Source organism: Diachasma alloeum, unplaced genomic scaffold (assembly GCF_001412515.2).
Source record: "Diachasma alloeum isolate Michigan unplaced genomic scaffold, Dall2.0 Dall_scaffold_00401, whole genome shotgun sequence".
Classification (NCBI taxonomy): domain Eukaryota; kingdom Metazoa; phylum Arthropoda; class Insecta; order Hymenoptera; family Braconidae; genus Diachasma; species Diachasma alloeum.
In genome coordinates, this window is record NW_021680540.1 from 811,006 (window position 1) to 827,092 (window position 16,087).

At 37.9% G+C, this 16,087-nt stretch overlaps 1 protein-coding gene across 1 annotated transcript in view; it reads right to left on the reverse strand.

Annotated features, from left to right (window-relative positions):
- LOC107042013 overlaps window positions 1-16,087 on the reverse strand; it is a 131,241-nt gene that overhangs the window by 13,922 nt on the left and 101,232 nt on the right. The gene's annotated exons all lie outside the window — the stretch shown is intronic.

Below are 16,087 nucleotides of genomic sequence, written 5' to 3' on the forward strand. Positions count from 1 at the left end.
TAGTTAGCGACAATTTAAGGTACGCAAGTGGAATATTCGGATACTGCACTCGAAAATTAGTGGACTTATCGGCAAAAATTAGGATGTATATGATTATTTGCACACAGTATAGTAATTTGTGTGCGGGGGTTTGATAAAAGTATGTGAGAATTAGAGTTATTTTTTACAGTGTTGATTCCTTCGGCACATCTTGTGATATTGATCTGCCCTTGAAGTAGCAGTTGGTTTGCACAACAATGGGGTAGAGGTGCAATTGCCCTGCAGCAGAAACCTGAATGATGTGGCATGCAGGACCAGAGGGAGGGGAGGGGGCAGGAATTACATGCCTACCACGTAATGATATTACCGACAACGTAAACCTAATTACAGGGCCAGACATTGGCAATCGGGCTGGTTAATCCTTGAGGGCGTTCCTGGCCTCTCTGACGCCCTACGGCATTTCTACGGTTTCCTGCGCCGAGCGAAAAGTGTGCTGGAACTAATACAATCAACTAAAGACGCAAAAACTATAAATAAATATTCATTTTTTTTCGGCATAGTCCACGGCATATCTCCTCAACAAGAATATTCAAGTGTCAGTGGTCTCGGTTTAATGACCAATAAACGTAATCACGCGTAATCGCGCAGTTGCACAAGTGAAGGCGGAAGGGGCGACATCGAGCTTGGAGAAAGAGTAGAAGAGAGGAGAAAAAAAAAGTGAAAAGAGGCCAAGCGTGTGCGTATATGGGGGAGGGGTCGAATCGTGCTTTCTCTGTAGGGGAACGCATTTTTATCACATCTCCAGGGGAGAGAGAAAAAAAATTACCGGGGGATAGGGCGCAGGCGTGTTTATTCAGCGTGCGAAAGGTCAAGACATGCATGCAATACTCGTTACGTCACAAATGGGGGTAATATGGATTTATTTTTGTTTTCTGTTTTTTTTTTAATTTCTCCCAAATCGTTTAATAATGAAATACTACGGTATTATTGTTATGAAGGAGATCCTTCAGCATCAAAGAAAAATAAGAAATTATATCGAAGAATAAAAACAAAAGGATAAACGGTCACGCGATTTGCGAAGAGTTTCTAGGAAGGATAGAAAATTCACGAGGTCGAGAGAAGAATTTATAAAACTGGTGTAAGAGGGCCCTCGATAGTAGAACCCAGTGAGCGTCCTCATTTCGAGGTAACACACGGGGAACAACTTAAAATCGATATGTTCGATTTGCGTTTGTTACGCATTATTCTCATCCATAGTCACTGGTTGGGATCAGTGAACCCAGGAGCAGGATTACGATGCGTCCGTTTCGCGGAAACATTACAGCCCCTTAATTCCGAAAATAATACAATTTACCAATTTAAATTAGTGCTTGGAAGTCAACATAAATAACAAATTTCCAGTGTGGACCGCTTCCTACATCGTGGAGTTATCAAGTAGTAAAGTTTGTCCTCTAAAAATAGTCAGAATTGTGGAGTCTGCGGTGTATGATCTCGCTAAATATGGTACAGAGTGCTTTTTTCGTACTTGTCGCTTTTATTGACAGTATCAATTAAACTGACAGAGCACTTGGAGCTCTCGAAATACATTGGGAGTAGTGAACGATATATTCAGATGAATACAGATGGGGAGAACCTTACAGGTGGCGCCGCGGTGTGTCGCAAGCATCTCATACGCACAGTTGTTTTTTCATATACACGTGTGGGCAATGTCCAATACTATCTCCTGTTCTCCTTTACTCTTTCAACATTTCGCTGCTACAACTTCCTTTCCTTACATTTCTCTCCTGCATAGGTATTGCGTGTATATTTTTCTCATTCTAGAGTATATATATGTCTCTCTTGACGAAACGCTCTATTTCACTCTTTTCTTACAGTCGTATATAATAAGAAGATATGGGTATAGTTTCCTCTGCGTCTAGACCAACTGGAACTGTCGAGGGACGTTTCTCACTTCCTCCTTGGGGGAGCTTCTCGTGTCGACCGCTATGCGGCCGAATCCCCCGCAATCGCCTTATTTCACTTTTACATCGTCTTCACTCGTCTAGCTCCCTACCTCTATTCTCCTCATCCTTCCTCTTGCCCATTGTTTTTTCATTTTCATTGTTTTTCTCTCGTTTGTTCCACTTCCCCTCTTCTTCTTACCTCGCGTCCTCGTCTTGCTCTCTACGACACTATGGTCTTTTTACTTCTACAATCAGTGCATGCTTCTTCTCTCGGCGGCACAGAAATGCACGCTCACCCAAATACCTGAAGCTATACTCATACTTGCAGCCAGAACAAGACTTCACACAAATTTGCGGTTTTTGAAAACTTCAAACTCCATCCTCTTGTAGACAGATAATTTGAAGATGGCCTTAACAGCTTTTCAAATTCTTTTCCTCTCGTTCTCTCATTTTCCAGGTTCTTGGTTTTGTGAGATGTAAGAGAGCCTGCAAAGTCACTTCCAAATACGCAATTCCCACGGGTGCGTCCCTCCTTTATTCCGTCTTTGTGTCGCGAGAAAAAACGAGCGAGGCTTACCTCTCGTCCCTCGATTCTTATCAGATATCGTTAAATTTTTCACTGCCGTCTGAAATTTGTAGAGATCATTGGGAATATAATCTTGAAGATATTGAAGTGGGTAATGTGTTTTACGTGTGGGCTCAAAGCCCAACCGAAAACTTTGAAGATCAGGAGTCTCCTTACTGAATTCAGATAATGAGCATTTCAATGAAGTGTGACGAGGAAAAAATGTGGTAAATTTTCCAATCATTAGAATATTCTTTCGGGAATGATGTGGTAAAGGTGGACCCAGTGACACTACATAACTCACCGCCACTGATCTATGTCCACTCTCTTACGATGATCACGCAAACCTGGAGACAGAGAGAGGAAGATAACAGCTGTAGCTTTTCTTCAAACTTCCATACACCTTGAGGTCTATCTCTGAAAATTACACTTTGAGTAACAAAAGGGGTTGCAACCCCTCGACCCGAGCAGCCGTTCGATCCGTCTGGGAATTACATCCCTCTGCTCTTCTGCCTGTAAATCTCCACTCAATGCTTTTTCCAACAATAAGCAAAAAGCATTGTCATCATTATTGAAAATTCATTACATTGCTGAACATTTTCCAATAAAACTTTCATTGTGCACTCCTGAAAATTCAAAATGTCCAGGATTTTTAGATTTTTATTTAATATTCATGCTGATTCCTCCAAAAACACCGAAGTTTTCTCTCACTTTTGTGATATCTCTCTATATTATAAAAATCCAAATTGACTGCTGGCGATAAAAATTTGCTACTCGAAATTAAGATTCTGCAATAAAGGGTCACAAGGGTCAGAATATCTTTCTATATTAGAAAAATCCAAATCGACTTCTGGTAATGATAATTTGATACTCGAAATTAAGACTCCAAAAATAAGGGTCGAAATAAAGGTCACAAGGATAAGTATAAGGGTCATGGGGGTCATATGAAGGTCATGTGGGGGTTACATAATAATAACCCGATCACAATGTTTACTCTCCAATTCTCAATTTCTGCCATTTATGCTATTCATTCTATCAAAAGACAAGGATAGAAATTAAATTTATGGATGTTCTTCCATTATTCGAAAAAATATATCGATTTTGAAACTTTTCAGAGACATTGAAAAATAATTTTTTTTATTTGTTCCCGCCTGCATTTTCTTGCATTTTTTAAATTTCTCCTCGTTGAAATTGGATGATAAAATTCAGAAATATTTATATCCTACCCATATTTGAAAAAAAAACAGTGATTCCAAGTTTCTATGGACAGAAATAAAGAAAAACAAATTTTTCCATTTTTTAGTCTAGTCGATCTTTTCAAAAAAGTTATGACCTTTTTAAAAATTTTCAGTCTCCAATTCGTGATTTTTGTAATTCATTACCATTTATGTAATTTTGTTTATTCTATCTACCGTCAAGGATCGGAATTGAATTTATGGGTACTCTTTCATTATTCGAAAAAAAATCGATTTTAAACATTTTCAGGATAGGAGTACATGGAGAGATTTTTCTATTACCCGAATGACATTTCGAATGACTTTTATTTTGTGTGTTTGTTTTGATCACAAAAACACTTTTTTCATCACGCTGTGACGAAAAGTGAACTTTTCGGCACGCTCCGCGTGCCTAAAAGTCCAATTTCCGCCACATTGTGATGGAAAATATTGTTCGTAACTCGTGAAAAAATGTTTTTTAGCTCGTGGGATTATATCACTCGCCTTCGGCTCGTGATATAAACCTCCGACTCGCCAAAAAACACTTTTTTGGACTGGTTACGAAATATACTATTTTGTCACTGCTGCTACGTTCAGCCCCTGTCAAAAAGTGCCTTTTCGTCACTGAGGCCCGAAAAATGGCGCTTACGGGGGCTCTGTTGAGAGGGGGTAAATGGCGTTTAGCATACCAGGTCTGTAAAACGAGGTACAGATATGGTAAGTGAGACTTACCAGTCCTTGGTCCGAAAATTCATAGTTTCTAGATGGGTAACCCACAAAACATTCGTAGGAATACAACATGAAGTGAGCTATTACAACGGTCGCTTACATGAAAACTCGGCGGATCGTACAATCCACTGAGATGCTCCACCGCCACTGCCGATGGTCTCAATAGTAGTTATTTGCTAGGGAGTAAGTCGCCATATTGGGGTTATATGGTCATACCGCATCCACTGCATCTTATTTCGAATAGATTATATATATTTTTGAATGTTCTTGACAGAATTTAGAATGTTCTTGACAGGCGGAGTTTTTTTGTTCAATGTTTTTGGTCGACAGAAAAGAAAAATGAAATTAAAAAAAATAGCAGTTTATTTTTGGAGCAATAAATAATCCCCCACCCCTTCCGTTGCCGTTTAGCTCGACGGTGAGTCTTTTCCCTTAGTTTGAGCGAATTTTCCTTGAAAAATTTGGAGGAGTAGGGGGTGGGATTGTTCAACCAGGATTCTCAATGTACGACCCCCCCCCTCAATACCCGAATTTTTGAAAAAACTCGCTATAGTTTCCGAGATATTCTTGAAAAACTCACAGGCAATTTAGATTTTTGTCTACTTTGTCATGTATTTTTTTTATTTTGTCATTTATTTTTTCTTCAGTGGGGGAGGCTTTGCCCCCCCCCCGGAGCCTGCGGCCCCTGGACCCCGCTTCTGCGCCTCCACCCCACCCCCTCCCCTTCATCGGGCCTTCGTGACAAAAAATAGTATATGTCATACGGACCGTGACGGCGACGGTCCTAATGACACAATATACTATTTCGTTTACTAGTAAACGAAAAGTCTTTTCGTTTACAAGTTTCGNCCCCCCCACCGGGGTCTGCGGCCCCTGGACCCCGTTTCTGCGCCTCCGCCCCACCCCCTCCCCTTCATCGGGCCTTCGTGACAAAAAATAGTATATGTCATACGGACCGTGACGGCGACGGTCCTAATGACACAATATACTATTTCGTTTACTAGTAAACGAAAAGTCTTTTCGTTTACAAGTTTCGACTTTTCGTTTACTAGTAAACAAAAAATGGCACAGTTCGGCACTCGCTGAACGTAACATCACTAACAAAATAGTATATTTCGTAACGAGTGCAAAATAGTATATTGTGTCATTAGGACCGTAGACGGAGGTTTTCGATGAGTGTGAAGTTAGCAGCACGAGGTGTCGGTAAGGCAGTGACGAGGCTGGCCGCAGGCGAGCCGAGTCCTTTCTTACCGACTGCTAAGTGCTGCTAACTCACACGAATCGCAAACCGACGTCACGGTCCGTATGACATATACTATTTTTTGTCACGAAGGCCCGATGAAGGGGAGGGGGTGGGGCAGGGTGGAGGTGCAGAAGCGGGGTCCTGGGGCCGCAGGTCCCGGTGGGGGGTTGGGGGGGGGCGACGCCCCCCCACTGAAGAGAAAATAAATGACAAAATAAAAAAAAAACATGACAAAGTAGACAAAAATCTAAAATGCCTGTGAGTTTTTCAAGAATATCTCGGAAACTATAGCGAGTTTTTCAAAAATTCGGGGGATTTAGGGGGGGGGTCGTACATTGAGAATCCTCCTTGAACAATCCCACCCCCTACTTCCCCAAATGTTTCAAGGAAAATTTGCTCAAACTAGCGGAAAAGACTCACCGTCGAGCTAAACGGCAAAGGAAGGGGTGGGGGATTATTTATTGCTCCAAAAATAAACTGCTATTTTTTTAAATTTCATTTTTCTTTTCTGTCGACCAAAAACATTGAACAAAAAAACTTCGCCTGTCAAGAACATTCTAAATTCTATCAAGAACATTCAAAAATATATATAATCTATTCGAAGTAAGATGCAGTGGATGCGGTGTGACCATATAACCCCAATATGGCGACTTACTCCCTAGCAAATAACTACTATTGAGACCATCAGCAGTGGCGGTGGGGCATCTCAGTGGATTGTACGATCCGCCGAGTTTTCATATAAGCGACCGTTGTAATGGCTCACTTCATGTTGTATTCCTACGAATGTTTTGTGGGTTACCCATCTAGAAACTGTATGAATTTTCGGACCAAGGACTGGTAAGTCTCACTTACCATATCTGTACCTCGTTTTACAGACCTGGTATGCTAAACCCCATTTACCCCCTCTCAACACAGCCCCCGTAAGCGCCATTTTTTGGGCCTCAGTGACGAAAAAGTGGTTTTTGGCGAGTGGGAGGTTTATATCACGACCCGAAGGCGAGTGATATAATCCCACGAGCTAAAAAACTTTTTTTCACGAGTTACGAACAATATTTTTCATCACAATGTGGCGGAGTTCACTTTTCGTCACAGCGGGATGAAAAATATAGTTCGGATACACGTCCGACGGAGTGTTTTAACTCGTGTGATTGGCAGCCCTCGGCTTCGCCTCGGGCTGCCAACTTCACACTCGTTGCCACTCCGTCGCACTTGTATCGAAATATACTATTATTGATCTTTAACATGATTTCTCTTCATTCAATGTGTAACTTGTGAAATAAGGAAATATATATATATATATATATATATATATATATATATATATATATATATATATACATAATAAGAATAAGAATGAATAAAATTAAATTAATGTAATTGTGAAAACGGAAATGGAAAGAAAATAAAAATATATTAGAAGTATAACTTAATCTAACGGCGGGCGCGAGACGCCCGTTCGCTAGTTAAATTCAACTATCAGTACTTCGTCGGAAGACATAAGAACTAACTCGTACTATTTTAGCAAGAATCAGAATTAGGTTTATATAAGAACACGGAATTTTATTTTTTTTCCAAGGCTGTCAAAATTTTTTTCACAGAGAGTTGTCGCATCAATTCATGAAATCACTGAGAAATTTCATATTTCCTGACAAATGTCATATAACTCTTCGATGTTTTATGACAAAACTGAGTCCGTTAGCTGACAATTCTTTTTGAAGATTGAAAAGACGTGTATGAAATGAAAAAAATTCAAGTGCTCGCACTTTGATGCGGGTGTGTATTTGGCTGTATGCATTGCAGTCATTTGTCCTCTCGTTTCCTCAAATTGAGGAATGTGTTAATAATGTTTGATAAAACCTAATTTTAATATTAGCCGATAATTATTAGGAAAAACTTAAAAATTCACGTATAGCAATGCACCCAATGCTATAAATGAAAATGAGCATTATTTTGGGAAAACATTGTAATAATCATGAAGTATTTGTTGAGAAAAGAAAGAAACATTTTCGAAGAAGGCTCTCAACAAATTAAAATTGTAAAGGAGTTTTTAGATTTTCCTTGAATATTTATGCTAATTTCTTGAGGAAAACGGAAGTTTTCTCTCGAAATAAGAACTGAATCTAAAAATATTCCACTATGGGCCTGTAGTTTTCTAGATAAATGGAACATTTCATTGGCCAGGATTATTAATATCCCACGTTGTTTGAAATTACGAAGAAACATCGTATTTCCTAACCAATTTGTGAGGATTTTTAAAAAAATCAGGTCAAAGTTTATAGCAGTGAACACAATGCAATAAATAAAATTCAGGATTATTTTCGTGAATTTCTTAATTAATTTGTTATACAGGACCACCCTCTGCGGGATTTTATGATTATAACACGTAATTATGCTGTGTTTGTATGCCTCATTCCATCGGTGATGGTGAAGGCGAGGAAGGCTGAGTGGAGAGGGGGGTGGGGGGGGGAATGAGGAAGGGACGACTGAGGCGTCTGTGCTCACACGTTCGAATGATTACGAGCTCATTGTTCCAGGGTTGAGGCTACAGTATCAAAGAATTAATCGCCACGCACGACTCTATGACATTTTTTTTATCGGAAATTCATTGATCAGTTAACAAACTATCGGATTCAATATCCCCTAGAAAAGAAGTGACAAACTGAATCACCACTCAGGTTTTCGAAAGAAATAGTTGTTATTATGGGGGTATGGGAGAGTCAATGATTCCATTCTCACCCGACAACTCTCACGCGTTCCCCCTCTTCTCTTTCTCACCGATTCGCACTTCCATCTATTCTTTCTTTCGACGCGTCAATATGTCGAGAAACTTAATCCAATATGTAGGTGATCTTTAACTCTCAGGGCTCCACGGGGGGAGGAGACGCCCTCTTCTTTGACGTATTTGCGGTACTGAGAAAAGAGGGGTTGATTTTTTTTTATGCTATCCGCCCCATGACTGATGCCTGATTGGCAGTCCCTCTTAACGTTTCTGTGATTCAAATGCGATATGGAAGGCTATAAATTTTTCCCGTAATTTTTATGGGTGATGATGGAACGAGTCCATGTTCCCGTATTGTTAAAAATTCAGAGGATTTCGGAGTGAGTGTCAGAATATTTGATTGATCATGTTAACGGATTCTCAAATGCATTACCGAAATGAAAGAAAAAATTGTGGAGGAAGAGGAATAAAATGAGTAGAAGATCTGCGTTCATCCTCTTCACCACCCGCCTATTTTATCCCCGCTCCACCTATCTCTTCCTCTTTTTACTGATTTCCTTCATTGCGCAGGGAAGCACACGTGCCTGGAATTGGAAATCGATGACGGATGTGCCGTTTGTATGTTTTTACCAACGGTATCTGAAGACACAGGAGCACTTCACGTGTTATAAAACATTGCTCATATAAAAATGAAGAAAAACATTGCTGCTCGAGACGGGAAATACATGATTCACGTGCAGATGTCTCTAAACACATATATCCATGTGTTGTCGTTTTTCATATTTTCTCTTTCCTGTTTGATTTTATGGGGAAATCTGAGACGTGTAACTCGAGACCAATGACATCGTTCGAATGGAAAAAATATTTTTAATTTCGGCCAATGCAGGAGGTAGGCAATAGGCAAATTTGTGACTGATTCCTTATGGAGAAATATATTCAACAGGCAGGCGAATTTCTTTCCTAAGTGAAAAACGGATGATACGATGAACGGTATTATTATTACAGGTACGAAGAAAAATAATTCCGTTCGCCTAGCACGCCGCGCGTTATATTAATCCAGCAAATTTCGTAGGTTAATATACGGACAGCTATAAGGTATGCGTTACCGCAGTGGATGTCTTCTGCTCGGATGTGATTTGTTAGAATAGCCAGAGGACTATGCTAGGGTAACTATCTTACCGATTTACTACTTTAACGATAGAAGTGCTCATTTAAGGAACATGTTTAGTTAGATTTACAAATGAATTGCTATGTTAATTATCAGTAAAAATACGAAAAAGATTGATTGTTAATTTTTTTTTTCATTTTCATGGTCAATTATCCCTGTAGAAGCAACTCAGAATGCATTCATCACCGAAAAAGCCAATTTTATTAACACAAATTATGTCTATTTGTCTATCTTCACGCTTCGGTAGGAAAATCGCGCCGTTTTCCCTGCGAAATGCAAAGGAATGTTTGTTTCTTCACCGTTAATTATTTAAATATTCCATAGGAATCAGAATATACGGTAAAAATCATGAGAATTTTGAGATAATTACCGCGTTACCTAAAGCATCATCCTCCTCGTTGCAGGAAATTTATAGACGAAACACATGAATTTATAGTGGAATATACGAACTTGTGGTTGTCTATTTCATGACGATACATACAATATGTATTCCCCACGGTATACCTATTCACTACGATACAAGTACTTTCTGGTATTCGTAGGATAGTTCACGTTGAATTCAAGTATTATGCCTATTCAATTCGAATCAATAACTGATCGCTACATAATTCAATTCATGCGACATTTTTGGGTTTATGAATATGTAAAATTGGTTTAACACAAACTGAGGAAAAAAATTATTTTTGTCAAATATTCATTTACTTGTGAGCAGAATTTATTTTTTCAAAATCGCATTCCTCCAACCGACTCATTCCCAGGTGAGCCTGATTAGATTTAAATTATGACAATCATGGTGCCCTAGAGGATGACAATGTTGCACATGAGATTGAATGAACTCCACCAATGATTATTTATTTTTTCTGAATTTCTTATTTTCTAGAGGGAAGAATTTCGATTAATTTTTTGATGTTGATAATTATTGAGGGAGTTCACTTAAGGTTATAACTAACATGATCAACTTGTAGAGCACTATAATTGTCATTAATTGAAACCTAATGAGAATTGCCTGGGAATAACTCTGGAGTCATATGGTATTGAAAAAATAAATACTCCTCTCAAGCGAATGGATATTTGTCAAAAATAATTTTTTGTCTCAGGGCAGGTGTTTTTTTCTTGTAGTGCTCCGCTGGTGTAGGTGGGAAGCAAAATACCGGTGATTACAAATTTTTCATCATTTCTTTTTTTCCGTGAAATTTCCGACATGTTACAAAAAAGGACTCTACCATAGAATAGTTATACTCTTGTATCTTTAAACTGCTGGAGATTATATTAGGTTAAAAAAATAGAACTTTTCCATTTTTGTGGTGAATGCATGTGACTTGACGCAAAGGGCTGCTTTATTTGATTCAAGTAAATGTATTCCAAGAAGAAATAATTGATATTCACTGTAAGATCTTATTTATTTGGAATTGATTCAAGTGTATAATACTTGTTTGAAGAAAGACACATCTGAATAAAAATAATTTTTTCTATCAGTGTACTCATTTTTGTTCGAAAACGGGATAAAATGTGGGTACAAAGTCTCGCGGATACAATCTCACTTTCGGCGAATCACCGTTACAAGATGCCACGGGTGAATACACTTACACCATGTATATACACCAGTACATAGCATAGAAAAAGGCCCGCAGTGGTCGAACGAGTAGGAGAGAGAACGTATGCTTGGAATATATAATACGCCCACTCGGTAGTACACAAAACAAATGCAAATTCTGTGGGTGAGAATAGGCGTGTAACCTGTTGTAGCGCTGAGGCATACAACGATTTAACTGTATTCGTCTCAATCGGTGTAAACCTGTTATATACGAAGATGTTTTCTCGGGGTCCATGGGGTAGAAAATGTAGAGACTGGATTCTTAGAAAGCGAAGCAATTCTTATGATGTTATCCCACGCGAATTGATGGGATGAAAATGAATTTAATAGTCAATAGAGGTTGGGAGAAAAAGCCAATCGCTGAGAAATTCTCGAATGCAAGTTTCCCGATGACGAAAAAAAATGCGGAAACATCAGAGAGAAAATTCCACATTTCATTAGCTGGTAGATTTACGATGAATGGAAACGATGGAGCAATTAATGACGGCTTTACATTAAAAACTGATATTTCACTGGAAGTAGTTGACCTTGATATTGCGAGTCATCTTAAATTAATTGCGGAATATGAGAATGGAATAGCCACTATTCATAAATTTAAAAAACTATTCGATACAATCAGTAGCGAAATAGTCGTGGTGGAGGGACAAATGGAAGCGCATAAAGAGTGAAGAAAAAAAAATGCCGATGAATAGATTGCGTGAGAAGCAGCCATTACAGGACATTTAAATATTCCACAGTGATGCCTGCAGGCTAATACCCGAACCGCACTTATGATCCCCGTTCATCGAATCGACCATTTACATGCGAATTTATATTTTATTTACTTCGTTTTTTTATTTTCTTCGGATACAAGAAAATGTCTCCGGAATATTGCCCTCGGATAGGATCAACAAGCCGTCGGTAATGGGAGACAAAACGTTAATTTGTTTACACCCACTTTCAAGTCATCGGGGAAAAATAAATGGGTGGAACAAGTATATGCGCGTGTAATAAAAGGCGAGTGTCGTCTTTTGCAGCTGAGGGGCCGCGGGCAAATATTTCAGGAGCATTGACTTTTCTCGGCCTCTTATGCCTGTATGACGACTCTCCATTCTTTCCTTTGAGGTTTGCACGCTCGTTCGTGCCTTTTCTCCGAGAGTTGCTAAATAACATTGTGAGCATATCGGGTGGCACAGTAACCTTGTCCCGAAAAAACGTGAGGAATATTATATTCACTTTTATGAGATTGTTTTATATTTTTAATTCTTTTTAATGGACGATATTTTTCTTCATTTATATTATTAGAAATTTTTTGGAATTTCATGGAAGATATGATGGTAATTCTCATGGGAGTGACATTGAATCAGATTTAGGGGGAAAATGGTTACGAAATATCAACACGGAGAAAATTATTTGGTGAATTTCAACAACCAGTTGGTAAAATTTAACAACTAATTAATTAAAATGCAGAAAAGATTTTTCAATTTCATTCAATCCATTTTTACTACCAAACTAGATGGTGAGAGCATATATACATTTGGAAACAACCTCGCAATCATTTACATTGTAACAATCGATCAACGCCTCCTCTAGAAGATATTTTTGTAATAATCTACAAAATTCCTTGTTGAATTTGACCCATCAAATAAATCGGCGAACGTTTATTGAAAATTTAATAAATGGTTGTCAAATGAAATTGAAAAATCTTGCTCTGAATTTTAATTAAATAGTTGTTAAATTTCACCAACTAGTTGTTGAAATTCACCAAATAATTTTCTTCGTCAAGTTCTAGGTAGAATTTAAGGAAGTTCATGAGTTTTCAGTAGTGGTGAGATGGAAATTTCACAACTTGATTGATTGTCAATGGAACATGAATATTTAGAAACTTTTCCTGGTTTTTCTGAAGTTTCGCAGAATAATTGAACTGAAAAATCAAGTATTTTGTTGATTTTCAGATCATTCGAACATAACATCAATTATTTGATTTTTCAACGACAAGGTTTCCTCAAATTTCAGTGGAAATTAAACACGATAAAAATTTCCGGGATTCGGTACGGAAAATTCAAACGAAAATTTTCGAGTGTATAAATAATGGGTTTTGTTTAAAAACTTCTCAAATAAATTTGTCGTGTTTTTTTTGGGAAAAAAAGGCATAAAAATGTTTTCAAAAACTCTCATTTTATAGGAAAATGTTTATTCATTTCCGATAAAAATATCGTTGCAATGAATAGAAAAATTCCAAATAAAGAGCTTTATTGGATTCTAACCCATCATTTCTCTGGGTACAACATATGAGGATTGGCCATCCCTCCATCAAGTTCCATCAAACGTATGCACACATTGAAAAACCCTCACCAAAGTAATGATTCCCATCACTCCGGAAAAATCCAGTCAATTTGTTCCCTGATACTAAGAATACAATGAACAATGCTTCATGCTTGACAGGTATTGGTACACCTCCCGTGAGAAAGTAAAAGAGGTTGATACCGCTTCTTCCGTATCCAATGCACGTATGCGATGCGCCCCACGATGCCATTGATCGGCATCTGAGGTTTCCTCTCATTCTTTCTCTATGTTGTTCTTCTTCTTTTTCATATTTCTTTTACCGGTAAGATACTTGTTCGCGCGTATAATGAGAAGTAAGGTTGCAATTATTCTTAGAAGAGGGTAACGAATATTCCATGACGGAGAATCTGACCCAGAGGTCCTGCATCCCCACGAAAAGGTGAATAGAGGCTATCTCATAGGGCAAGGAAAATCCATTACTCTTTTTCCTCTCCCATTTCTTGCCCTACTCTTCAAATACTTAGAATTGTAAATTTATTTTTTGGAGACATTTAACATGCAACTATTTAGAGCCAGATAAATCATTTATTATTTGAATTAAACAAGTGTTCCTTTCTTGAACGTACTAGTAGATCCACTGATAGTTGTGTTGCTATTTCAAACAAATGATTTTATTATACACTATATTTTTCATTTCTTGTGAATGAGAAATTAACGGATACTGTCGCATATTTTTGTCTGCATTCTCCAACAAGAGTTCCTCATAATACAAGTCAAGTTTTGGAAATTTCATGTTGTCACTGAATATTACCGACAAGTAGACTAATATTATTTATGCTATAGTAGTTATTCATGTCACATTATTTAAAAAATGTGAAATTTCCTTATAATTGTGGGACATGTGATAATTCTTTGGATAGAATTGGATAGAGATGGTCGGAATGAATGAATTATCCCATTTTTCTAGAAACCGCCGGATCCAAGCTAGAATATTCCGAATCAGTTCTAATTTTTCCAGGTAAATTAACGCCAATATCACAAATTATTTTTACATTCCCCACAATAAGTAAAGTGTGTCTCAATTTAAGTACAATTAAAAGAGTTTTAAGTCAAAATTGCGGAGGAATAGAATGTTTTTCTTTGATTTTTAGAAGCAAATTTCTTCAAATAAATGAAAATTTCATGTATCCCCAGGATTTTCGCTCAATAGACTAGTATATGACAGAATAATTCAGTATAAATGATGAACAAGAAATTGATAATTTATGGACACTTTCGATTGAGCAGATCTTTTTTTTTATTAATTGTTTCAGCCGGGAACCGTTACCTTGGTTTATACAGCTGCTTAGAATAGAGACAAATATACATTTACATCTTATAATTTTACCTGACGTCCTTTTATGAATTTGTATGTAACAGTTTTAGTGCATAAATGTTCATTTCATGAAGGAAGAGTCTGATACAATAAGGTGACTGATATTTCATTTCTCTTACTTTTTTTAAACATTTTTTCCCTTTTCATTCCGTGAACATTTCAGTCGAAAGTTTTCATTAATTAAGTATTTGATCAGCAAGTCAAGGCATTTATTTGATGAAAATAGAATTCAGTTATTGAGATAAACAATAATTCACTCTTCCTTACTGTGAAGTGAAAAAAATGACAAACCCCAAAAAAGTGTAAAGTCTACGCAATAGTCCGAGCGTTATTTGCCCGATGTAATTCGGCGTGAAGAATGGAGCCGACACTCCTGCCGAAGGATGCCACCGGTTTACTCAGATGCTCCGTAAACACGTGGGAGTATAGAATACGTTCTCTACAGTACGAGAACAGAATTAAAAGAAAACAGAAAACCCGAGATAGAGGAGTTGCGATAGACCGAGTGAGGGCCCACAATAAAACGAAAAAAATGTACAGCTGCTCTTCTTAAATACCAAGAAGAGGAAAAGGCCCTGGCAACAGGGTAGGGCTAAAAGAAGGATACAACTCTCCCTCTATTGATTTAGGGTCGTTTTAAAATCCACGAGTACACTTTATTTCTTCGATTACCACTGGACGCTCTCTCCGTGGAGTTCAGTGAATTTACGGCCTGCAATAAACCTCCAGTCAGGTAGTGGAATTAGGAAACTCTGTACCCCTAGTTTTTACATTCCCGTGAATGTAATTTCAGGAAAATTGTACCTCCAGTCAGCCAAGGATAAACCGAGTTTAATCCCATTATTCCAGAAACTGAGAAAAGTATAATTGGCATGTGACCCCGATTATGCTGACCAAAGATGAATATTCATTGCTGAATAATATATATTTTTGTTGGAAGAGAATGTCAGATATTCTGAGGTACTCAATTTTCCAGCAACGTCAGAGTTCAACTCGAATTGGAGAAATTATTCAAACTTACACTGAGAGCATTCCCCGGTGAACGCGATCCTTGTTAACCTATTAATCCTTCGATATGTGAAACACAGCACTCGTGCGATAAACAGATTTCCATTAGTTAATCTTCTTCATCCTCAGTGAATCATTAATACATTTAAGACAATTCAAGTGATAACTTGTCGTTTTTCAACAGAGGTCAGTCCTGCCGATTAACTCAATTAGAATATTGACGCTCGACTTCATGAGGTGAAAACAAATTGATGCACTTTACTGTGATAAATCACATAAAATTCC